General features: G+C 44.1%; 1 protein-coding gene across 2 annotated transcripts in view; it reads left to right on the top strand.

Annotated features, from left to right (window-relative positions):
• The window catches only part of LOC126471177 (protein sickie-like), a 749,505-nt gene that overhangs the window by 20,051 nt on the left and 703,817 nt on the right, over nt 1-25,637 (top strand). The gene's annotated exons all lie outside the window — the stretch shown is intronic.

Genomic DNA, 25,637 nt, shown 5'->3' with positions numbered 1-25,637 from the left:
GATGGACCACTTGCATATTCAGCTCGTCGAATAGCCAACTGGCACTGCTATGCTCCCTTTCTGTAGGCCCACTCCAACACTGGCCAGTACCACAGCAGACCAAATACATTTCAACAGCTATTCAGGATCGCGACTTGTAGAGGTGTCTGTTACAGAGCCATATAATTTCTAACGACGTTTTCGTCATATTTTACGTTGCAGAATGGAGTAAGGCTGAACATGGGGACCAGACAGTGGATTGGGGATAAATCGCGGCGTACGTCCCCATTTAGAAACGGCATAGCAGATCAGACGTGCGCCTATTCGTCTACTTCTTGTAATTAGACAGTATTGTATACTCGAACTGTTCTGTGAAGGCGTTTTTCTGACCTTTCTTTCTGCGTCCACATCTCATTCCGCCATTTCACACTATCGCATGTCTGGAGCACTGTTGCTGGGACAGGATAAGAGTAGGCCGCATTCTTACGCTGACACGACGTAAATTCCAACGCACCACTTTTTCATTCTGTCTTTGAAATGTTTCCTGTCATCTGTATACGTTATATAAAAGTTTTTCTCGACAAGAAGCTATCGGGTGACCAAGCCAGAGTTGCCACGATTTCGTGCTTGTAGAAACTACTTCGTGAGCGACAAACCCCGTAGTTTGAAATTAAATCGTACAAAAGGTATGACAGCAAGGAGAAAATTTCTTAGTCCGAAGAAGGAACAACAAGTGCATGTTTTTAGACGTAATCCTCTTTTAGTTATGAGCACCTTTTTCGAACAAAACTGTTGAGGCTTTCGTGAGGTCTGGATCTTCGACTGTTGTTTGTTTTACGATTCATCTGAGTTTTACCATCATCAATGGAGGATGCAGAAAAGTCGTTAAATAAACCTTGGCTAAAGATCCCGAGGAAAAAAAACCGACTGGAAATACGTCTCATTGTTCAAAGTTTTTTCCAGAAAGTAGACTCCTTTTCTCAAGTGTGATTCTCGAAATTCTGCAAACACCCGTTGTACAGTTCCCATAACCTGTTCATTAGACTCAAAACATGCCCCAGCCACACGTTTCCTTGAAATAGGAGGAAATCTGAAGGTGCCTAATCAGGTAAATAGGGTAATGTTCCAATTCGTACTTAAAAATCCTGCGTTTTGCCGTTCTCAAACCAGATATGTTATCCTGAGTTTTGCTGATGTCAAACCAGTTATGTTGGCAGCTGTACTGTACTATTGTTTTACGCAATGTAACGTGATCAGTAGAATACACACTAAAAATGAAGACTTTCGTCAGACGGAACTTCACCATTTGTTCAGGGTAACAAGCTTCTGCCCACAGCTTTGATTAGTGTTTTGTTTTTTGTCTTTTGCTTTTTTTAATGTACCTACATTTCACACACAAAATCAACTCAGCGCACAGTCGGTTGGATTATTTTCCAAATGGTACAAATGTTGCTGAAAAATTCATTAACAAATTTAGATTTGGTAAGAATTTAACAACCGCAGCATCTGTTTTGTACAAGCTGATGATCTGTGCACCGAGACTGGTCATTAAATAAAGAAATTTTGTAGCAGTTCTTGGTGGTAATCATGACGTTTTTCATATTTTTCATAGATCATTTTGTATGTTCAGTACACTGTACTCCTTCTCATAATATACCAGTGGCCTCTGCTATTTCATACTTCTTCAGCTGCAAGTTTTTCAGAGGCATATAGTGTCGTAAGTAGGTGTGGCTTTCGTCATCCACCTATGTCATCATCAAATGGAGTAATCCTTGTTTGTTAGGACTAAGCGTTCCATATCATAACTACTGAAGATGGATGATGCATCTCCAGTGGCGATAAACTGTCCAAAACAAGTTTTTCATGGTACGCCAATCAAAAGTATAAATTTGAAAGTAACACACTTTTAATTCAGAAACCTTAAAAGTATTACCGCTTGACTTACCACTCTGTACCAACATTTAAAAAACGAAATTTTATTGATATCAACGCCAGCTCTGTGACAGGCCAAGAGTTTTCTCCTTGCCTTAATATGTAAGACACATTAAATCTGTGGATTTAGCCAACGGTCTTGCCGCAGTGGTAACACCGGAACCGATCACCAAAACTAACAACAGCTGGAAGAGTGGTGTGCTAGCCACATGCACCTACGTATCCGCATTCGGTGACGCCTAAGGCCTGAGGATGACACGGCGGCCGGTTGGTACCGTTGGACCTTCAAGGCCTGTTTTTACGATGTTTGTTTGTTTTTATGTATACAATTACAACAGAAAAATTCTAATTACTACTCGTTACTGGTACATTTCAATAACTTTTTCACATTCATTTCTATAATCAGGAAGAGCTACATGCGGAGTTCCTCGCGAGGCTTTTTTTTTTCCAAAGAACACCAGTGGCGCGCAGATTAGAACTATAAGCTGAATACTTGCCATGTTTAACTTCTTTAGCATTCGCAAACTTAGTAATGATGTTATGTGAGCGTATGAACTGACAATCTGCAAGTGCCATCGTCGGTCCCCGCCCCTGAAGGTAGGCTACAACATGGCGTGGTGCATTGTGCCTCTGCACTGCTGCTGACGCCGCCCTATTTCCTGACTAACATAAGAAAGGTTGGAACTTGCCTACTTTTAGGAAATAATGGCACTACTTTTTTTCTCGTAGATACTTCATGCCACTACATTTTAGATGGAAGTTTTCATCGAACAAATTTCGTGCGGTCGATTGATAATGTTTGTCTGAATTAGAATAAAAAGCAGATGTCGTAATCTTCACCACGTACTGACTGTTACTCATCTCAAGGAGTTCCTCAGGATGAAATTTCACTAACGTAAACGTGCTGCTGTTTCCGAACACTACCTCTTGGTACTCAAAACTACAGCAAAAATAAAATAAATAATTAAACCGCGAAACCATATTGAACTAAATTTACAGGATAGGCAGACAATTAGCATCCTTGACGTTCCCTCGCATATTAAAGTGCATCTTGCGACAGGAATGCAATCCACCGACAGGAAATAATTGCCCAGTATGGATGAGTACCCATTATATTCGAGCCGCAAATGCGTGAATAATATTACGTCAGAGAGATTTTTATTCGACGTCACGCAGGTGAAGGGGTTCGTTAAAATTAATCACTAACCTAATTTCGACAGCGAATAGGAAATGATTCGTCTATGGCTTATTCAAAATGTTTGAATGGCGCGCAACGGCTATGTCTTAAGGGCGTTGGCTTGTTCAAGGAGCTGTCGCGGAATGTTTCACGAATGATTGCTCTAAATTCAAAATTAGGGTATTCGGACGAGCACATACTTGCTTCCTCTAGTTTGCGAATCATAGATTTATCATCGCAGCAAAGTGCTCGTTATGTTATACAAGTATTATATAATGAAAAAAAAAACTTTTAAGAAAGCAATGGGAAAGAGGGATAGTGTGCATTTGGCGTGCACTAATAGTGACTCATTTAACAGAGAGGTGCACATTATATGAAATGTCTCAAATTCTGATGAGAGGATGCATTATTGTTGATACTCCGCAGCATACACTGAAATACAATCCCACACCATTCTGAAAAAAGTGACGCATTGTTTTTGATATTCCGCCGAACCACGCCACACCTGGGCACGTAGAAGGAAATAAAATGCACTGCTCTGAAAGCCTCTACTGTCATTGTTTGTGAAAACTCATAACGGCCTACCTCTGGTGGTTGTATAAGACTCGCCTCGTTTCTAACAAACTTCCTACGCTCAGCTTTCATGGGACGGCACACGGTAAACAATCTTGCGTATCGAGTGCCCGTGGGAACACCGATCTTCCTGACGAAACCGTAGCCATCCATGCCCGTGGTGCGCTGAAGAATAGATTCTGGTTCGCACGTGGTTCAGTTAGCTCACGAGAGGAGAGAGTTGTAGCTGTTATGTCATCACGTATCACGTTCATTAAAGTGAAGAAACGATAGTGATCCCAGTCTGAAATTTTCATCCGGATGTAATAAATCGTTGTACGCCTATTTAAATGATTAAAATACGTCTTGGTTCGGGAACCACATGAATTCTGCTTAACAGGTACTGTACTCATTTTGGGTATGAATAAAGTAAATACTTTTAAAGTACTTGCGCTACAGAGTACGTAAAAACTTCTTCTGTTGTTTCTTCTGTTGTTTCTGATAGCAACACAAATCTTCATTTGGATTGAGCTCTTGGTTACCTAGCGGGAGACAAATACCTGTAACCAATCTCGCACTTTTTCGAAATTTCGTTACGTCTGACTTTTATGCGAAATGGCGACATATTTGAACACAATTAAGGAGCACAACGGTTTTACATGAGCTACATGAGACTTTTTAAAGAGTTTGTTGCTCATTGTCAACCCATTATAACACTGAGTCGTCATCTAATAGGTAAAACGACCCTCTAACTTCTGGTACTTCGCACTAACATTTTATCCAAAGTGAAAATTAGTCCCTACTTAGGAATCGCACACTGACGTTCTAGACAAGGGCCAACTGTAGGTGGTGTGATATTGCCTCCCTCTGACCTGTTATGAAACGTCAGGTATGTATCTGTATTGTGTGAATAACTGCTATCAATGCTTGTGCAGTGCAGTGCAGTATTGTGTGCTTGTTATCATGTGTGAAAGGACGGAAAGATTATGAAGAGTATCAAAGAGGCCGCAGAGATTAACTTCGGACGCCGCACCATCGATAATTCTGTATGTCCATGAGACAATACGGAGAGGTTTAGAATTTGACCCACGTCATTGACCAATCGTCTAGTGATAACTAACTTTATTCCACAGCCTTCCCACCACTTGTTAGCTAAATAAAAGCCATAAATGTTTCTTCCATCACCAGGAGTCGAACCGATAACGTCAGAGCCAAAAGACCTTTGTTAATATCTTGCCACATCCAGTTGAGATTCTTCAATGTCCGTTATGACTTCTACGTCGAGGGAACCTTCCATTTACTCGAAGATTTATAAAGTGATGCGTATAAATAGAATTAAAAAATTACAGTTCTCCGTCACAGCATCCGTATTGCTGCTAGATACCTCTATAACATGCCATTACCTACCCGTAAACTGTACTTGGCCACGTAAGGCTAAATCCCGCGAAAGCATATAACAGGGATATGTGCTGGGGAAACATATATCTGTTATGTATCCTCTGAGTTGGTGCAAAGTACAGCTTCACCATTTCCATGGCTAATATGTCTTTGTTCCTTCAAAGGATAACTTATTACGATAAAACTTTTCATACATGACAAGGAAAATCTTTCATTGAAGGTGGAATGCCATACACTTATTTATCGTGATGAAACTCCTTTGTCAACTTATCTAACTACTTCTTTCCTTTAATGTTGGCCTTTGGTTTCATGACCCTAAAGTCATCCATAATCCAGACATGTTATTAACAACAGTCAATTCTGAGTGTTACATACATGACATACACATACGTACGGCCTGTTTCACAAAAATTTACACTTTGCTCGTAATCCGCGGGGCATTCAGAATTTACAATTGACTTTAAATACAATCGCTTAATTACAGGGCCAGAAATACACATTAACTGTTGCATGGAGAAATGGGTTCATTAACAAACAATCGCTAAATGAACTGTTTCAAAACGCGAAATATTACAGTTAATTTATCATGCACCTCCAGCTGCACTCGGCTGTATTTGTTTGCATTTCGTTTATAAATTTAGGTCAAAAGTTAAACATAAAAATTCATTAAAATTAAGCAAATTATAGTCAGGGCATTTTGAGGCATTCTCATCGATTTGTCGTTAATAATTGCATTATTTTATAAATATATACATTCTTGTCGCCTGTTTCAGTTGCTTCCCGGTACTGTGTGTCATTGTACAAGTAAACCCATCTCCATCATCAGTTCGTTGAAACTCCTGATTGTTAGTTCGAAGTCGACTACCGTTCGAACATTGCGAAACTGCCACAGTCTTACTACACTCCTGGAAATTGAAATAAGAACACCGTGAATTCATTGTCGCAGGAAGGGGAAACTTTATTGACACATTCCTGGGGTCAGATACATCACATGATCACACTGACAGAACCACAGGCACATAGACACAGGCAACAGAGCATGCACACTGTCGGCACTAGTACAGTGTATATCCACCTTTCGCAGCAATGCAGGCTGCTATTCTCCAATGGAGACGATCGTAGAGATGCTGGATGTAGTCCTGTGGAACGGCTTGCCATGCCATTTCCACCTGGCGCCTCAGTTGGACCAGCGTTCGTGCTGGACGTGCAGACCGCGTGAGACGACGCTTCATCCAGTCCCAAACATGCTCAATGGGGGACAGATCCGGAGATCTTGCTGGCCAGGGTAGTTGACTTACACCTTCTAGAGCACGTTGGGTGGCACGGGATACATGCGGACGTGCATTGTCCTGTTGGAACAGCAAGTTCTCTTGCCGGTCTAGGAATGGTAGAACGATGGGTTCGATGACGGTTTGGATGTACCGTGCACTATTCAGCGTCCCCTCGACGATCACCAGTGGTGTAAGGCCAGTGTAGGAGATCGCTCCCCACACCATGATGCCGGGTGTTGGCCCTGTGTGCCTCGGTCGTATGCAGTCCTGATTGTGGCGCTCACCTGCACGGCGCCAAACACGCATACGACCATCATTGGCACCAAGGCAGAAGCGACTCCCATCGCTGAAGACGACACGTTTCCATTCGTCCCTCCATTCACGCCTGTCGCGACACCACTGGAGGCGGGCTGCACGATGTTGGGGCGTGAGCGGAAGACGACCTAACGGTGTGCGGGACCGTAACCCAGCTTCATGGAGACGGTTGCGAATGGTCCTCGCCGATACCCCAGGAGCAACAGTGTCCCTAATTTGCTGGGAAGTGGCGGTGCGGTCCCCTACGGCACTGCGTAGGATCCTACGGTCTTGGCGTGCATCCGTGCGTCGCTGCGGTCCGGTCCCAGGTCGACGGGCACGTGCACCTTCCGCCGACCACTGGCGACAACATCGATGTACTGTGGAGACCTCACGCCCCACGTGTTGAGCAATTCGGCGGTACGTCCACCCGGCCTCCCGCATGCCCACTATACGCCCTCGCTCAAAGTCCGTCAACTGCACATACGGTTCACGTCCACGCTGTCGCGGCATGCTACCAGTGTTAAAGACTGCGATGGAGCTCCGTATGCCACGGCAAACTGGCTGACACTGACGGCGGCGGTGCACAAATGCTGCGCAGCTAGCGCCATTCGACGGCCAACACCGCGGTTCCTGGTGTGTCCGCTGTGCCGTGCGTGTGATCATTGCTTGTACAGCCCTCTCGCAGTGTCCGGAGCAAGTATGGTGGGTCTGACACACCGGTGTCAATGTGTTCTTTTTTCCATTTCCAGGAGTGTATTATGCTTCACCCTGTTCAAGAATATTTAGTAGAATCACAGTTGACTGAAAATAACAAATTAACTAGCAAAAAAGATAGAAAACACTATGATCAGAGACATCATAATAAAGCTTGCCTGATTAAATACCTGCGGACAAACACTCTAGTGGTACCAACACGTACAGCGCTCAAGGAAGGTCTAGCAACATTATGACAGGATTCATTACAAAATTTATTTTCAATTTTTGTCCTAAGATTTCGGGTCGTTGCGACCTTTGTCTTAAGAAGAAAATCCGATGATTTTACTCTCTCCTGACTTAGGGAAATAGTAATTCTTTCTACTCACGTATGTGGTTCATTTGCTTCTTTCATCGACGTTCACGTGATGTATGTATGGAAATGTACTAACATGTTCATTAACTCACCTCTGAGAAAAAGTTCTCTGACTTTTCCTCTTAGCTCGTCTCATGACGCACGAGGCCTTTCTTATACCGTCTGTCATTGGTCTTCTTTGAGCCTCTTTGCTATGGACGCGTGTTGAGTAAACTAACACGTCAGAGACGGCGTATGCTTTCTTTGAACTTTATCTTTTATAATCATTCAGACTAAGTAAAGAGATCCTTAAGATGGACGACCTTGAAGAAGGGATCTGGCGAGTGTGTATCGGAGGTGACCTTCTGCTAAACAAGCTATACTTCCTCAGGAGCCTCATGATTACCTTCAGCCTGAGATTTTTATACTGTACTACTTGATTTACATGGTTGTTCTAAATGATACCCCTTCATTATTTGCCCAGTTTAACTACATATAACAACTTACTATTGCTGTCTTCTAACGTTTATGAACTCGCCATATAGATTTTATTTATATTTATGATTAGCTGTTTGTCATTGTGTCACGCTTTATTTTCTCTAGCTCTCCTCGAGATTGTGACATTTCCGTTAACAGGCTTAAAGTACTACAGGTATTACATAAGCTCACGGAACAAAAATTAGTCACCCCAGCGCGCACACGCAGATAAATCGTTAAGCCATTACAGATGGCGCAGCGATCGTGTCACATGCACACCCGCGCGCACGCTCCCTCTACGTGAGCATAAAGGAGTAGTGGCAAAAAGGGGCAATCGTGTTTGGCCGTTCCCATAACCGTAAGGTGTATGAAGTTCATGGATTTGTTGGTAATTCCCCGCGGACTGATCGGCGTGTCTACACTGATCAGCCAGAACATTGTGCCCACCTACCTAATAGCCGGTATGTCCACCTTTGGCACGGATAACAGCAGCAACGTGTCGTGGCATCGAAGCAGCGAGGCCTCTGTAGCTTGCTGGATGGAGTAGGCACCACATCACCTACTTCCCGTAAATTACGGGGACGGGGGGAATAGCTCTGACGCCACGTTCAATCACATCCCAGATGTGTTAGTTCGGGATCAGATGATGTGAGGCGAGGCGAGTTGGGGGTCCAGAACGTCAACTGGAGCTCGCCATTGTGTTCCTCGAACTACTCCATCACACTCCTGGAGTTGTGACATGGCTCATTATCTTGCTGAAAAATGTCACTCCTGTCGTGAAAACATTATCGTCACGAAGTGGTGTACGTGATCTGCAACCAGTGTACGATACTCTTCGGACGTCATGGTGCCTTGTACGAGCTCCACTCGACCCCTGGATGCCCACGTGAATGTTCCCCAGAGCATAATTAAACCGCCGCCAGAATGTCTTTGTCTCGCAGTACAGGCGTCAAGAAGCTGTTCCTCTGGAAGACGACGGATTCGCGCCCTCCCAACAGCATGATGAAGAAGGTATCGGGATTCATCAGACCATGCAACGCTCTACCACTGCGCCAGCGTCCAGTACCGATGGTCACGTGCCCATTTCAGTCGTAGATGCCGATGTCGTGGTGTTCACATTGGAACATGCATGGGTCGTCGGCAGCGGTGGCCCATCTTTAGAAGTGTTCGGTGGACTGTGTGTTCACACACACTTGTACTCCGCCCAGCATTGAAGCCTGATGTTAGTTCCACCACAGTTCGCTGCCTGTCCTGGTTTACCAGTCTTCCCAGCATAGGACATCCGACATCTGTAATGAGGGTTGGCCGCCCAACCCCACGATGTCTGGACGTGGTTTCCCCTTGGTTTCACCACGTGTTGAAGACAGTCGCCACAGCAGTCCTCGAACTCCCGACAAGTAGCACAGTTTCCGAAACGCTCGTGCCGAGCCTCCGGGTCGTCATATTCTGCCCTCAGCCAGACTCAGACAGATCACGCGCCTTCCCTATTCTGCTCACGGACAGCGCGCTCACTAATGCTACATGCACCATGCGCGTATCTGACTAGCAGTCATTCCTAGCCAGGTAACGCTGCTATCACCTGGACGGTCTGTATAGATAATAGGTCGGTGGTTATAATGTTCTGGCTGATCAGTGTACAAGCACTGGTGTAACACACGTCGCCACGAAACACGACGTCAGAATTGTGGTCGGGAAAATATCTCGACTCAGAAGGACCCGAGAAGCGTTTCAAGGCTTGAGAATGAAAATCGCTTGAAAACCCGACAGGAATTACTGCAAGCAGTGAATGTAGGTCCATCCCCGCCTGTCATGGCAACAGGATGTGCATGTAATGAACACTGGGAGTTGGTCACCTCGCAGAGGGCCATTGCTCATACAGGCGCGTAAGGCTACGTGTCTTCAGTGGGCTATAAATTATCGAACGTGGATAGTAGCTGACTGACGGAACGTAATGTGGTCCTACGAATCACGTTCTTACCTACAGTATATTCAAATGTCGCATGTCGTCGAGTGCACCGAAGGTCAGATGACGTGCTTCATCCTGTATGTGTGCAAGATCAGGTTCAAGTCCTAGGTGGGCCTGTGATGTTTTGAGAGTATTTTCCATATCATGAATTAGGTCCGCTTACTGAGTTAACCACTAACATGAGGCAGCATATTTATTCAAACGTTCTGAATGATCAGGTGTTGCCTTTCAGTCAACATCTGCATGATGAATATAAATGGCTCTGAGCACTATGGGACTTAACTTCTGAGGTCATCAGTCCCCTAGAACTTCGAACTACTTAAACCTAACCAACCTAAGGACATCACACACATCCATGCCCGAAGTAGGATTCGAACCTGCGACCGTAGCGGTCGCGCGGTTCCAGACTGTAGCGCCTAGAACCACTCGGCCACTCCGGCTGGCAAGACAACAGCAGCAGACTGCTCTGCAACCATGTAGGCTGCAGATTCCTTGACTTGCGTCAAAGGGTGATTGGGTTTCGAGTTCCTCTGAATAGGTCAGGAGTCCACTTGCGCAGGAGGCGGCTACACGGGTAGCAGGGGCTGTGTGGCGTGGACTGGGCGGTTTTTTAGGTTAGAGGGTATCGGGAAAACACAAGAAGGGCTTCAGTCACAAAGGTTGCAGGCCGAACACAGGAAGAATGTATATACAGGAACCATCGGTATAACAGTTGTAAACTGTCGTAGCTGTTTTAGGAAAGAACCACAGCTCCAAGCGCTAATAGATATACTATGTGACCGATGGTATCCGGACACCTGGCAGAAAGTGACTTACAAGTTCTTGGCGCCCTCCATCGGTAATGCTGGAATTCAATATGGTGTTGGCCCGTCCTTAGCCTTGATGACAGCTTCCACTCTCGCAGGCACACGTTCAGTCAGGTACTGGACCGTTTCTTGGAAAATAGCTGCCCATTCTTCACAGAGTGCTGCACTGAGGAGAGGTATTCATGTCGGTCGGCGAGGCCTGGCACGACGTCGGCGTTCCAAAACATCCCAAAGGCGTTCTCTAGGATTCAGGTCAGGACTCAGTGCGGGAGAGTCCATAGCAGGGATGTTATTGTCGTGTAACCACTCCGCCACAGGCCGTGCACTATGAACAGGTGCTCGATCATGTTGAAAGATGCAATCGTCGTCCCCGAATTGCTCTTCAACAGTGGGAAGCAAGAAGATGCTTAAAACATCTATGTAGGCTTGTGCTGTGATAGCACCACGAAAACCAACAACGGGTGCAATCACCCTCCATGAAAACCACGATCGCCGGCCGCGGTGGTCTAGCGGTTCTAGGCGCGCAGTCCGGAACCGCGCGACTGCTGCGGTCGCAGGTTCGAATCCTGCCTCGGGCATGGATGTGTGTGATGTCCTTAGGTTAGTTAGGTTTAAGTAGTTCTAAGTTCTAGGGGACTGATGACCACAGATGTTAAGTCCCATAGTGCTCAGAGCCATTTGAACCAAAAACACGATCACACCATAACACCACCGCCTCCGAATTTTACTGTTGGCACTACACGTGCTGTTAGGTGACGTTCACCGGGCTTTCACCATAGCCACACACTGCCATCGGATCGCCACTTGTGTACCGTGATTCGTCACTCCACACAACGTTTGGTTTATGAGCAGCCGCTCGACCATGAAATACAAGTTTCCTCATCTCCCACCTAACTGTCATAGTAATTACAGTGGATCCTGATGCAGTTTGGAATTCCTGTGCGATGGTCTCGATAGATCTCTGCCTCTTACACATTACGACCCTCTACAACTGTCTGCGGTCTCTATCAGTCAACGGTGAGGTCGGCCTGTACGCTTTTGTGCTGTACGTGCCCCTTCACGTTTCCACTTCACTGTCACATCGGAAACAGTGGACCTAGGGATGTTTAGGAGAGTGGAAATATCGCGTACAAACGTATGACACAAGTGACACCCAACCACCTGACCACGTCCGAAGTCCGTGAGTTCTGCGGAGCGCCCCATTCTGCTCTCTCACGATGTCTAACGACTACTGAGGTCGCTGATATGGAGTACCTGGCAGTAGGTGGCAGCGCCGGCCGGGGTGGCCGAGCGGTTCTAGGCGCTACAGTCTAGAACCGCTCGACTGCTACGGTCGCAGATTCGAATCCTGCCTCGGGCATGGATGTGTGTGCTGTCCCTAGGTTAGTTAGGTTTAAGTAGTTGTAAGTTCTAGGGGCTGATGACCTTAGAAGTTAAGTCCCATAGTACTCAGAGCCATTTTTTGAGTAGGTGGCAGCACAATGTACGTAATATGAAAAACGTATATTTTTGGATTAGTCAGGATACTTTTGACCACATAGTGTAGTTCCTGCGAGTCAATATTTTCAGAGGTCATTGTTGGCAACTGGAATAAAATAATAATTGGATCCTTTTACCGACCTCCCAATTCAGATGATACAATTGCTGAAATGTTCAAAGAAAACCTGAGTTAGATTTCAAACACGTACCCGACTCATACGATAATAGTTGGTGGTGGCTGTAATTTACCCTCGACATGTTGGCGAAAATATATGTTTAATTCCGGAGGTACGCATAAAACATCATCCGAAATAGTCCTAACGCATTCTCTGAAAATTATTTCGAACATTTAGTCCATGAGCACACTTGAATAGGAAACGGCTGTGATAACACACTCGACGTCTTAGGAACAAATAATCGTCAGTTAATAATGAGCGTCAAAACAGATACAGGGATTAGTGAACACAGGGTTGTCGTAGCGAAACTGAATATTGTAACCCCTAAATCCTCCAAAAATAGACGAAAAATATACATATTCCAAAAAGCAGATAAAAATTCATTTGACGCCTTCCTGAGAGACAGTCTCCACTCCATCCAAATTAACAATATAAGTGTAGACCAGATGTAATTTGAATTCAAAGAAATGGTATCGGCAGAAATTGAGAGATTGATACCAAATACATTAACAAACGACGGATCTGATCCTCATCGGTACACAAAAAAATGGCTCTGAGCACTATGGGACTTAACTGCTGTGGTCATCAGTCCCCTAGAACTTAGAACTACTGAAACCTAACTAACCTAAGGACATCACACACATCCATGCCCGAGGCAGGATTCGAACCTGCGACCGCAGTGGTCGCGCGGTTCCAAACTGTAGCGCTTAGAACCGCTCGGCCACACCGGCCGGCCATCGGTACACAAAATGGGTCAGAACTCTGTTGCAGAAACAACGAAACAAACATGCCAAATTTAAACAGACGCAACATCCCCAAGATTGGCGATCTTTTACAGAGGTTCGAAATTTAGCGCGGATTTCAATGCGAGATACTTATAATAGTTTCCAAAGGAAATTTTGTCTCGAGACCTGGCAGAAAATCCTAAGAGATTTTGGGCTTGTGTAAAGTATGCTAGCGATAAGACACAATCAGTGCCTTCTCTGCGCGATAGCAATGGAGTTACTATCGAAGACAGTACTGCAAAAACAGAGTTACTAAACACAGCCTTCCGAAATGCCTCCCCAAAAGAAGATGAATGAATAACAGCTGGCAATAAGAGTATTGTAGAAGTAAATATCCTTGGAGTAGTGAAGCATTTTAATCACTTAATAAAAGCAACTCTTCTGGTCCAGACTGTATACCAGTTAGGTTCCTTTCAAAGTACGCTGATGCAATAGCTCCATATTTAGGAATCATAAACAACCGTTCGCTCGACGAAAGTTCCGTACGCAAAGACTGAAAGTTGCACAAGTCACACCGATATTCAAGAAAGGCAGTAGGAGTAATCCACTTCATTACAGGCCGTTATCATTAAAGTCGATATGCATCAGGATTTTGGAACATATATTGTGTTCTAATATTATGAATTACCTCGAAGAAAACGGTCTATAGACACACAATCAACATGTATTTAGAAAACATCGTTCTGGTGAAACACAACTAGCTCTTTACTCGCATGAGGTCTTTAGTGCTATTGCCAAGGTATTTCAGGTTGATTTCATATTCCTGGATTTCCGGAAGGTTTTTGACACTGTACCACACAAGCGCCTCGTAGTGAAATTGCGAGCTTGTGGAATATCGTCTCAGTTACGTGACTGGATTCGTGATTTCCTGTCAGATAGGTCACAATTCGTACAAATTGATGGAAAGTCATCGAGTAGAACAGATGTGATTTCAGGTGTTCCCCAAGGTAGTGTTATAGGCCCTTTGCTGTTCCTTATCTATATAAACGATTTGGGAGACAATACGAGCAGTCGTCTTAGGTTGTTTGCAAATGATGCTGTAGTTTGTCGATTATTAATGTCACTAGAAATTCAAAACAAATTGAAAAACGATTTAGAAAAGATATCTCTATGGTGCGAAAATTGTCAGTTGACCCTAAATAACGAAAAATATGAAGCCATCCACATTAGTGCTAAAAGGAATCCGTTATAACTTCGGTTACACGATAAATCAGTGAAACTAAAGGCCGTAAATTCATATAAATAGCAAGGAATTTCAATTACGAACTACTTAAATTGGAAGGAACACACAGAAAATGTTGTGGGGAAGGCTAACCAAAGATTGCGTTTTATTGGCAGGATACTTAGAAAATGTAACAGATCTGCTAAAGAGTCTGCCTACACTACGCTTGACCGTCGTCTTTTAGAATACTGCTGCGCGGTATGGGATCCTTACTAGGTAGGACTGACGGAGTACATCGAAAATGTTCAAAGAATGGCAGCATATCTGTATAATCGCGAAATAGGGGAGAGAGTGACACTGAAATGATACAGGATTTGTGGTGGACGTCATTAAAAGAAAGGCGTTTTTCGTTGCGGCGGAATCTTCTCACGAAATTCCAATCACCAACTTTCTCCTCCGAATGCGAAAATATTTTGTTGACACCGACCTACATAGGGATAAACTATCACCATGATAAAATAAGGGAAATCAGAATTCGTTCCGAAAGATATGTGTTCGTTCTTTCCGCACGCTATACGAGATTAGAACAACAAACATCTGTGAAGGTGGTTCGATGAACCCTCTGCCAGACACTTAAATGTGATTTGCAGAGTATCCGTGTGGACGTAGATGTGACCGACGCAGGCGAAGCCCTGCATTCTCCTTCCCTGCTCCAAGTACGACTCCGCTAATTACATCGTCTTTCGTATCAGTCACACTTTTCTTCACTTTCACTTACAGTGAGTGTGTAGTGTGTTCAGAGACAGTTTTAGTGATCGCCCTCACACGCAAAACGTTATCCACTATGAATCTGATTAGACATTTCATCTCCCGTTCTATTTTCAACACCGCCCCCCCCCCCAACTCCGCCCCCCCCCCCCCCCCCCCACACACACACACACACCAAACTCTGGACATCGCGTCACTCGGCTCTGTTGGTTGCGTAGTGGACAGTGGAATACTTCACGACCAGGGGAACCATCCACTCTAGGAATTGCAGGAGCAGTCGTTCTGTTGACGAGCAGCTGCGGAGAGTGCATAACAAGAGCGGCCGGTTGCAAAATAGGAGACGCTGGTGCTGGGGACAGTGAAAGGCCGCGGCCCCACGTTGCCCAACGAGCACCGCCAGCCGTGAACGCTGCACTTTCGGCTCCGCCCGAGCATAGCCGGCTCTCAGCTAACCCTGCCTAACAGTACTAAGCAATGACAAGCGATACTGGTTCACTTTGAGGTGTTCTTTTAATGAACGATAGATCGACGGCATTCGAATCCTGATGATGGAAAACATTTCTATGAGCAAAGTTTGGCCGGCTGTGGGAGTAGAGGTGATGGCATTAATTTCTTGATCACCAGTGTGCAGGAGAAGAATTAGAACTGTTGCGAATGATATAAGCACTTTGGTCAATCAGAGCAAATACGCATAATAAGAGCAAATGATAAACACATTTTCTGCCAAAGCTATTAACTTATTTCGCACAAATGAGTCGGCTTCAAACTTTCCAGAAACCCAGATCATTCATCTCTCAGTTGACAGTAATGCCCACCCTTCGGTTAATGTATTACACCAACGAGAACAATAAAAATATGAGAAACGTCGTAGCTCATGGATACTCCTATTGATGAGAACTTATACTAGAAACACCATTTAGGAGGCTTCCTTCAACCTTTAAGATTCAGGCGCTTTTTCCATAGGAATAACAGCCAACTTTTTCAGCATGTGAATCATTATATTTTCATTCATTTATGTCCTGCGGGATATTTTGTTTAACTCCTCACCTACGCAAAAAGTATTCAATTAGGAAACTAAAATATAAGAATTGTGTAGGTGGTGTTGTCATACGACTGTTTAAGCAGCTGGGAGCATTATCCACAGCATCACGGGACATATATGAGCTGCCGAAATTTGTTGTCAACAACCCACTTCAATTTGAGACAAATGGAGATTTCCACAAGTATATTAGAGAGAAAAGGAATGAGCTGCACGCTGGTAGAGAAAGGAGAGAAGTACACAGACAATGAAATTCTTTACCATATCTACAAGAAAATAGCTGGCCGGGGTGGACGAGTGGTTCTAGGCGCTACAGTCTGGAACCGAGCGACCGCTACGGTCGCAGGTTCGAATCCTGCCTCGGGCATGGATGTGTGTGATGTCCTTAGGTTAGTTAGGTTTAAGTAGTTCTAAGTTCTAGGGGACTGATGACCTTAGAAGTTAAGTCCCATAGTGCTCAGAGCCATTTGAGCCATTCTACAAGAAAATAAAAAAGAGAAAATGGTTCAAATGGCTCTGAGCACTATGGGACTTAACATCTGTGGTCATCAGTCCCCTAGAACTTAGAACTACTTAAACCGAACCAACCTAAGGACATCACACACATCCGTGCCCGAGGCAGGATTCGAACCTGCGACCGTAGCAGTCGCGCGGTTCCGGACTGAGCGCCTAGAACCGCTATACCACCGCGGCCGGCAAAAAAAGAAAAGAAAATGTTTGTTCTGGCTACAGGACCACGGGCTACAATACACCGCTTTGACTGCTCTGAATTCTCTTCAAAACTGTTGTTCGCGAGAAATTCGTTTCCGCGTTTTGCTCTGGTTGGCCGCAAGTAAATGCCACAATCCGCCTTGCCTGAAGCTTTCTAATACTTAATCATTAGTGCAAAAAAAATGGTTCAAATGGCTCTGAGCACTATGGGACTTAACATCTGTGGTCATCAGTCCCCTAGAACCTAGAACTACTTAATCCTAACTAACCTAAGTTCATCACACACATCCATGCCCGAGGCAGGATTCGAACCTGCGACCGTAGCGGTCACGCGGTTCCAGACTGAAGCGCCTAGAACCGCACGGCCACACCGGCCGGCTCATTAGTGCAAATTGTTCCGAACTCTTCTGACACGTCCACGGTTGACATCTATTGCACAGTTGTCCAAGACCATATTGTGCTTTTTCTCGATGTTTTAGTCCGTGGTTACAGTTTTGGTACGTTCTTGAATCGGAGCAATCATCTCCAACGAAAGTACGCCACGTTTGAGTTCCGCCTTCCACCTTCCACTTTTCTTTATTTGATGGTAGACGGTATCCAGCGCGAGCGAAGTTAGCAGAAACGTGCGCCGACGTCGCGGACATTATGTGAGTCATGCCGGCAGAGCCTGCTCACTGCTGGGAGGTAAGACGCAACCCGAGACGCGGCGCGCTGTCCCGCAAAGCCGCGCTGGCTCACGTTTCTTGTCCTCGCCTGTCGCCGCCGAGTCCAGTTTCTAGCTGCTTTGTCACAAACTTGCTACAGCACGTCTCGCCGATATCGATAGTGCTGCTATCTCTTTCGTCCTCTCCTTCCTGAAGAAAACACCTTTGATGGGGCAAGCAAACACGCATCCAAAGGGGTGGGCCTGGTCATGTCCCTCAAAAAAAAAAAAAAATTTCAGAGCTCACATCCGGAGAATAAAGTAGAACGAAAACTAAGCGTCTCGAAAATTGCATGCAATTCTAGAACTTAATAGCTACATTTAGCAACGATTACCTTTCAGTTGCTCGCGTGAAGTGGTACTCACGTGGATGGGCTTGCGACCTGACGTAAGATGCCAACCGAGCAAAGGTGTTCGTTCACAGGCTGACCTTACGTGCTGACGACAAAGAACTCCACACGGTTCGCAAATCCACGGTTGGAACCGGCAGACCAAGACCACAGTAATTTGAGTGAAGAAAAGACACTCCACTAATGAAAAAAAAAAAACAGGAAAAACTGACTTTCAGAGAGTAGACGGAAAAGACTGAGAAAGAAACAGCACTGCACTCGTTTGTACGCTTATATAAATGTAATTTGAAGGAAAGTGTTCACAGACGTAGTACCTGGTGAAATTCTGAGAACCGTTAGTGCACACTTTGATTTTATATTGTCCCAATTATGGCGTTATCAGAATTGTGAGACTTTGTTGCTACAGTTCTTAAATTAACTGCGTAACAAATACACTTCTCAAAGGCTATATTTTTCTGAAGTGTACTTTTTTTGGACGTTATCCTAAAGCATTTTACTACTCATATTACTATTATTTTTACTATTATTATTACGTTATAATACGTTATGTATTTTTGGTAACTAAGGAAGCCATTATTGTTGTTATTCTTGTGTGGCCGTGGTGGTCTAACTGCTAGAGCTCTTACGAGAGTTTTCTGCTAAAAAAGAAAGAAAGAAATGTTTGTTTCGTAAAAAACTCATGTTATATCTGGACACAGTCTTTTTTGAGGAACATCGCTTGGTCCATCGATCCTCTAGCTTTTTCATCCCATCGGAAAAATAGGTTCTGTCAAAGTACGCAAAATACTCGTTGACTGCAAGTATCAAATCCCCATTTGATGAAAATTTCTTCCCAGCAAGCCAAAGTTTCAAGTTTGGGAACAGTAAGAAGTCGCTTGGGGCTAAGTTTGGTGAATAGGGCAGATGAGGAACCAGCTCAAGTCCCAATTCACTTTCGCCATTGTTGCCCCTGATGTGTGCGCTGCTGCGTTATCCTGATGAAAGAACCCTATTTTGCGTGATAATCTTAGTCTTTTTTTCAGCCAATGCAAGTTTCAGACGATCCAACAATGAAGCATAATTACGGTCCAGTTATAGTTCTGCCATTTTCCAAGTAGCGGAAGTGAGTAGTGCGATAGAACCACAACTGTTCGTGCTCTGTATCCGACTAAGCGAACACTGGTTGTAATCTCTTTCTTATCGCATACGACTCAGTTATTTCCGTCGAAGTATTATCGCGATCATTTTTCTTGAATATCGAGTCTGAAGTTCTAAAGGGAACAGACTGCTCAGATCTCTCGTAAATGGCATTTCATATTTTTTTTAAAAAAAATAGTATGTAATACTCTTAGCAAACTCAGACTGTATGAAGTTCCAACAACAGAGCTAATGACGGCATAAAATAGTCATATTTTACGTAACTAGGCAGAAGTAAAATTGCGCACGTAAGTATTGTAGGACTGAACGAATCGGTTGTTTTGTGAATAAAGCAAGTGACGGGTTTCGTAATTTGATTCATCGAGTTTAAACATAAACACAGATAGCGATCACGCAGAGATCGTTGAGGAAGATAAAACTGACAGCAGCGTGTAAGTGGACGTACAAGTACTCATTCTTTCCACGCTTAGGCTGCGAATGGAACGGAAAGAACTGGAAGATGGTGCGATAGCGCGCGCGAGAGTGTGTGTGTGTGTGTGTGTGTGTGTGCGTGCATGCAGGCTCGCGCGCCGGGCAGTGTATACTGTCTGCCGCAAATTACACACAGTGAACTACGAGGTGGGTCATTTGGTTGATACATCCGAATACAACGATAGCTGTGAAATACAACAGATGAAGTTCGCATGAATGAAAGCGGTCTACTGCACGACACTATCCACTTTATATTAGATAGCGTTGTTGTCGGCTAAACAGAGAGCGGCTACATTTTTCTAAATTTTAACTCATATCTAAAATGTATATTCGTGTTCTACGAGAAGAAATTAATAATCTTGTATTGAATATTTTAAATTTTTTATTTGCTTTGTAGAAACTCCATTATTTTACAAGACGTCGGAATCAAAAACTCATAAACTGCCCGTAAGCTTTAATTGTGAGCTACCAACATGCCTGAAGATTTCCGGAGATGTAAAAGTATGCAGAACTAGATATAACAATTTAAGTTATATTGGAATTAATGTACGATGGAAAACATTATGTGTACTGTATAATATAAACTAACGGAAAGTACTGAAACTGCGGAATGTAACTGAAACACACAACAAAATAATGTATCTTAATGCAGTATACAGGTGAACATCAGCTATCGTGGATGTGTGCGCTCGCGTCTGAGGCTTCTGGACGTATTAACAACAGCTGCAAATCTTCGATGAATATAAATGTAGTTTCAGGATTCTACTTCAGTTCATCCAGTGACATCAAAGTAGAAGAGTATCACTTAGCAGCTGAAAGGCGCAAAACAGTGTCTTTTTACCTGTATGTCGCTTGTTTGGTGTTTAACTGCAACTTAACACAGAGACAACTGAAAAGTTTTCTGTTATACGAGATAAACTTAGAAAAATTCGTCTGAAAACCTGTTTCAGTTGTACATAAATTTTTCCATTTTGAAGTAAAGGTAAATGGTTTACTGCTGAAATTAGAATTCTTGAGGGCTCTGATTTCTGTGTTCTGGGATCTGATTTACTTGGTCTTCGTAATTAAATAAGTGGAATCATAATTTTCCACTGCCGTCAAACAAAAGGCATGTTAAGCACACGAGTAAGTCCCGTTGAGACCGTTCCAGACTAAGTGCACCTTCTTTGTCCTGGTGGCAGGCATTACGGGATTCTATCGCCGTGGTGTCGTTTCAGACCGCTTACTTCTATCAGTGATGCATGTCCGGCTTAACGGTATCTATTCTTAAACACAGCTCTGAAATATATGTTGATGGAACTCTTAAAGGAGGCTCGCGCTTCTTCGTCGATATTTGAAAAATGGTGGAACATAAAGGTTATTAATTTGTCGTACGTCGGGAATCTTTTACCTGTGATTTCCACACATAACAGAAATGTGATATTCCATGTAAGCAGTTCTGCAGTCATATGTCTGTCTTTCTACAGGTGTATTAGTAAACTTGGGAGGAACTGCACCTCACCACACTTAGGAGAGACGCTCAATACAGACAAGCGTTAAATCTTTCACCTTCGCTCCACCCCAGTAGCGCCGCGAGTTCACTTATGTGTGAATATCAGCAAAAATGGTTTATGGATAGGCCACATGTAAGTGTATTGACTATTTTTCAATGTAATTACTACAGCGATTGGTACACTTGTAACCCGCTGCAAAAAAGGTCTCCCGACTCATGTTCGAGGAAGCCACGGGACTTCAAAACGCCAAGGCGTCATTACTAACGCTACGCAGTTCCACTCAGAACAATCGAAGAGGCGTCCTATTTACCATAAATGAGCTGCGCTACACCATAGTCCAGTTTGCAATAATTTAATAATTACGGTGTGTTTTTGAAAACTAGAGCCGCGCGGGATTAGCCGAGCGGTCTTAGGCGCTGCAGTCATGGACTGTGCGGCTGGTCCCGGCGGAGGTTCGAGTCCTCCCTCGGGCATGGGTGTGTGTGTTTGTCCTTAGGATAATTTAAATTAAGTAGAGTGTAAGCTTAGGGATTGATGACCTTAGCAGTTAAGTGCCATAAGATTTCACACACATTTGAACATTTTTGAAAACTAGAAACAAATTTGTATTCGTCATGCGGGAGCTATTTTCGAACCACTTGGGTGCAGAAAGTATCCAACGTGACATCCATTCGTTGTAACACATCCTTCTTCCTTAGAACGTGACAGACTGCATCGGATATCATATCATGTGTGAATATGCCTGGAATGATGTAACATACATCTTACGATTTGAGTGCAAATTTTACAGTTTCGGAAACACTGCTGGACATGTGTGTGAAGTCATTTAATTTGTGCTTATCCAGCGCATATATAAATTAATGGAAGTGATCTATCAATGTACACTATGCTTAAGAGGAGTAAGAGTGGTCAATGTGACTAGAGCGCCTAAAATACTATGAAAGGATAAAATTTGTGAGCATGTTGAAGTAATGTGAGTTGTTCATTTCGGATAGGACATGCCATATGGCATATTTCTATTTAACGTTTGTGCTCTATTACGTTTTAAATTACACGTGTTTAATTTAAGAACCTACACATGACATGCCTGTTAAGAATAGTCAGTTGCCATTTTCTGGTGTTTCTGAAGATATTTTCAGTTTATTTTGTTTGGTGTGTAGGTGGCGTCATTTTGTTTACAATGGATATCAACACAATGCTTCTTATTTACAATCGACGCTATACGGAATACCTCAAATGCCGACTAAACTGGGAAAAAGTACGAATATTTTCAATGGAATATACATGAACCACCTTAGTTGGTTCCGTTTGCCTCTATTGCAGTTAGATTTTCACAACTAATAGCGGAACTACATCGAGCTATTTAGAATGTAGAGTTAAAAATAAAACACAAGCAGACTGAGAGGATGGTCAAGCGAGCAATGGAGGGGCACGTGTTCGAAATTTGTAGAAGGAGCAGCAGAACAAAGAAATGAATCATGGGACAGACTGAAACAGTAGACTTAATCCGACGGTAATAAAAAGTAAATTGAAGTGGGCCGGAAATACATCCAGGCGAATGGATGGTAGACGGTTAAGGAACTTCTTTGCTGAATTCCGAGAGAGAAAGAAACTCCGAGAATACCACGTACTGTAAAGTGGGTAAATGATTTTAGAAAACATACAAGTGCAATATGGATGCGTATAACTGTTGACCTGAATGCAGTAAGAAGTATGTAAGAGACTTTTATGCAGTAGTGACTGTGGTAACCCTGACGTTAATGTAGATAAAGAACAGACCTGTCATTCAGACAGACATCGCTCAGTAGACTGATCGCAAAAAACAGCGACTGTGATACAGAGTACATTGCGGTAAGCACAGAAATGTAAAATCCACGTAGAGATTGCCGCCAACGTGTATGTTGTTGATCGTAGATATAAAATGGAGTGCGAACCAGTTATTGTCCGCTGCCTCTATATCTGGATGTGGCTGATATAACTAATATCATTCAAGGAGATACACCCATTTCCGGGAAAAATATCTTTGAAGCATTGCTTTTTCTCGTTCATCACGATGTCTAGTATAAGAAACAATTGCACGGGGAAGAGATTGGTGGTATTTTACTACTTCAGTTTTCTAGTAGCTTTGATGCTTATTTTGGGAACTTTTTGAAACCTCGTACGTCATGAAAGTGGCAGCCAGTGTGAGGGCTGATGCGATGGGCGTGTCTGGACGAGCATTATGGATAGGCCGCCCTCGTACCTGGAGCGCGGTAATAACGGAGGAGATTTACAGCTTTCTTCTGGAGCTGCTGTGCGCTCACGAGGCCCCGAAACCCGGCTAACGACGACCGATTTACATCAAAACCGTTACAGGCGTGTCACAAAGAGCTTTAGGCGCATACGTGATGAGGGCCAACTATTGTTGTAGCTCACCATCCTAATGAAGTGTTTCGGATTATACGTAAACTCTTCGCTCCCGAGTACCTTTACCTGTACGTGCCCTCACAGTTTTATTTTTCATTATAGTGAGGGCCAAATTAAGAAATACTTTGCTTTGATAGCGTGCTACAGGGCGACAGTGTGTGGGGGACACGATTAAAGCACGTCTTAAGTTTCTTGAACTGAAAGTAAAAGTGGATCTCGTGCGTCTTTTGCTTATCGCCGTTATTGTCAATCGTCAATTCCGCTTTGCTTGACTTCGTACGACCTCCGTTGTTGTGCACTGGAAGAACACACCTTTCTCGTGTAATTTTCTGTGTATGGTCATGTTATTAATACAAATTAAGTATATACAGTCATATTTAGAAAAGACAGGACATCTTGAACAACTAGAGATTGGCCGTTTATACTCACGGGACATGTATATTTATATGTTCTTCAGAAATGACCAGCAATTCAGCCACCTCGGTTCAGCATGTGTCCTGTTTCCTAGTAGGCACAGAGTCCGCCATCGGTCCTGATAACTTGTTCCATGTGTGATGGCATCGACGCGTAGAAGGCGCGAATAGCGTCCTGTTGTTTAGCCATCCGTGCTGCGTTCACCTGGTTCCAAAGTTCATCTGTGGTGGTTGACGTTGGATCACAGCGCTACACCCGTCGTTTTACCATATCGCACACGTTTTCGATTGGTGACAAGTCTGGCGACCAGACGGGACAGGGCAAAAGGCTGACACCCGGTGACACCAAGAAGGCACGTGTTCGTGCAGCAGCATGTTGTCGTCCATTGTCTTCCTGAAAAGTGGCGTCTGGGGTGTTGTGCAGGAAGGGTATGGCTACCGGTCTCAGGATGTCATTCACGTAGGTCACACTGGTCAAAGTGACCTGGACACGCACCAACTGTGATTTGTGGCTGTACCCAATAGCACCTCACACAATTAGGTCTTGAGTTGGCGCTGTACGTCTTGCGCGAATGCAGTCACTATGATGCCGCTCCTCATTTATGTGGCCATCATTATCAAACAAACAGAACCTGGATTCGTCTGAAAACACTATCTGATGCTATTCCTGTCCGCAGTGACGTCGTTCCATACACTATTGCCATCTAGCATGTTTCTGGACATTCGTCAAAAGTAGGCGGTGAAGTGGACGACACACATGTAAGCCATGCCGTAATAAACTGCGACAGACTGTCACCCCTGATAGTGCGCGATATATTACACTGTTGCAATGTGGCGCCAGAGCGGAGGAGGACGCAGATCTGTCCTGCAATGCCATTCGGCTGAGGTGTCGATCTTCTCGGAGGGTGGTCTGGGTGGTGCGACCTGACCCATCTCGTCCTGTTCTACGACCTTCCGTGAACCATTCGGCACACACTCGTTGCACTGCCGAAGCACTTCGTCCCACTCGAGTAGCAGTTTCCCGGATGAAGCATCACATTCTCTCATACCAATAATGCGCCCTCATTCTGACACACTGATTTGACGGTATGGTTAGCGCATACGTCTGCCAGGCATCCTGCGCGTCTGATCAAGTCAGATTGATCCATTACCTTCGGTTTATAGTGATAACGAGAGCCGCAGGCACATTTTACCGGCAGCTGCTGTTGCGCCGTGATATCGATGTTGATCTTGAACCCGCGAGCAGACGTGGTTCAGATGCTAATCATTTCAGCAGAACATACTAACGTACATCTGCGAATATGAACGTCCTATCTCTAGTCGTTCAAGGTGTTCTGTTTTTTTTCTGAAAGTGAGTGTACTTATTATTAAAGCTCAAGAAAACCACTGAATTTCATTTATCTTGAAAAGTGTAATCAACTTTAAAATTATACCAAATGTGAGTATTGCTTGAAGTTTTTCATTCTCTGTTTTGCTAGTCTCGATTCAGGCCAGTACTCGTCGGTCAAGTAGCTCTTCTGGATCCTGCAAATAGCAAATACTTTGATAAAGACCACCTACAAAGCACGAATGAATGGTTAGTTTTATGGACCGTGAATGAGGCCACGCTTTCTACTACATGCTGTGCGACGTTCTACGTAC

This window comes from Schistocerca serialis, chromosome 3, assembly GCF_023864345.2.
Source record: "Schistocerca serialis cubense isolate TAMUIC-IGC-003099 chromosome 3, iqSchSeri2.2, whole genome shotgun sequence".
Lineage (NCBI taxonomy): Eukaryota > Metazoa > Arthropoda > Insecta > Orthoptera > Acrididae > Schistocerca > Schistocerca serialis.
The sequence above is the reverse complement of the archived record's forward strand: the minus strand, read 5'-3'. Positions and strand labels throughout refer to the sequence as shown.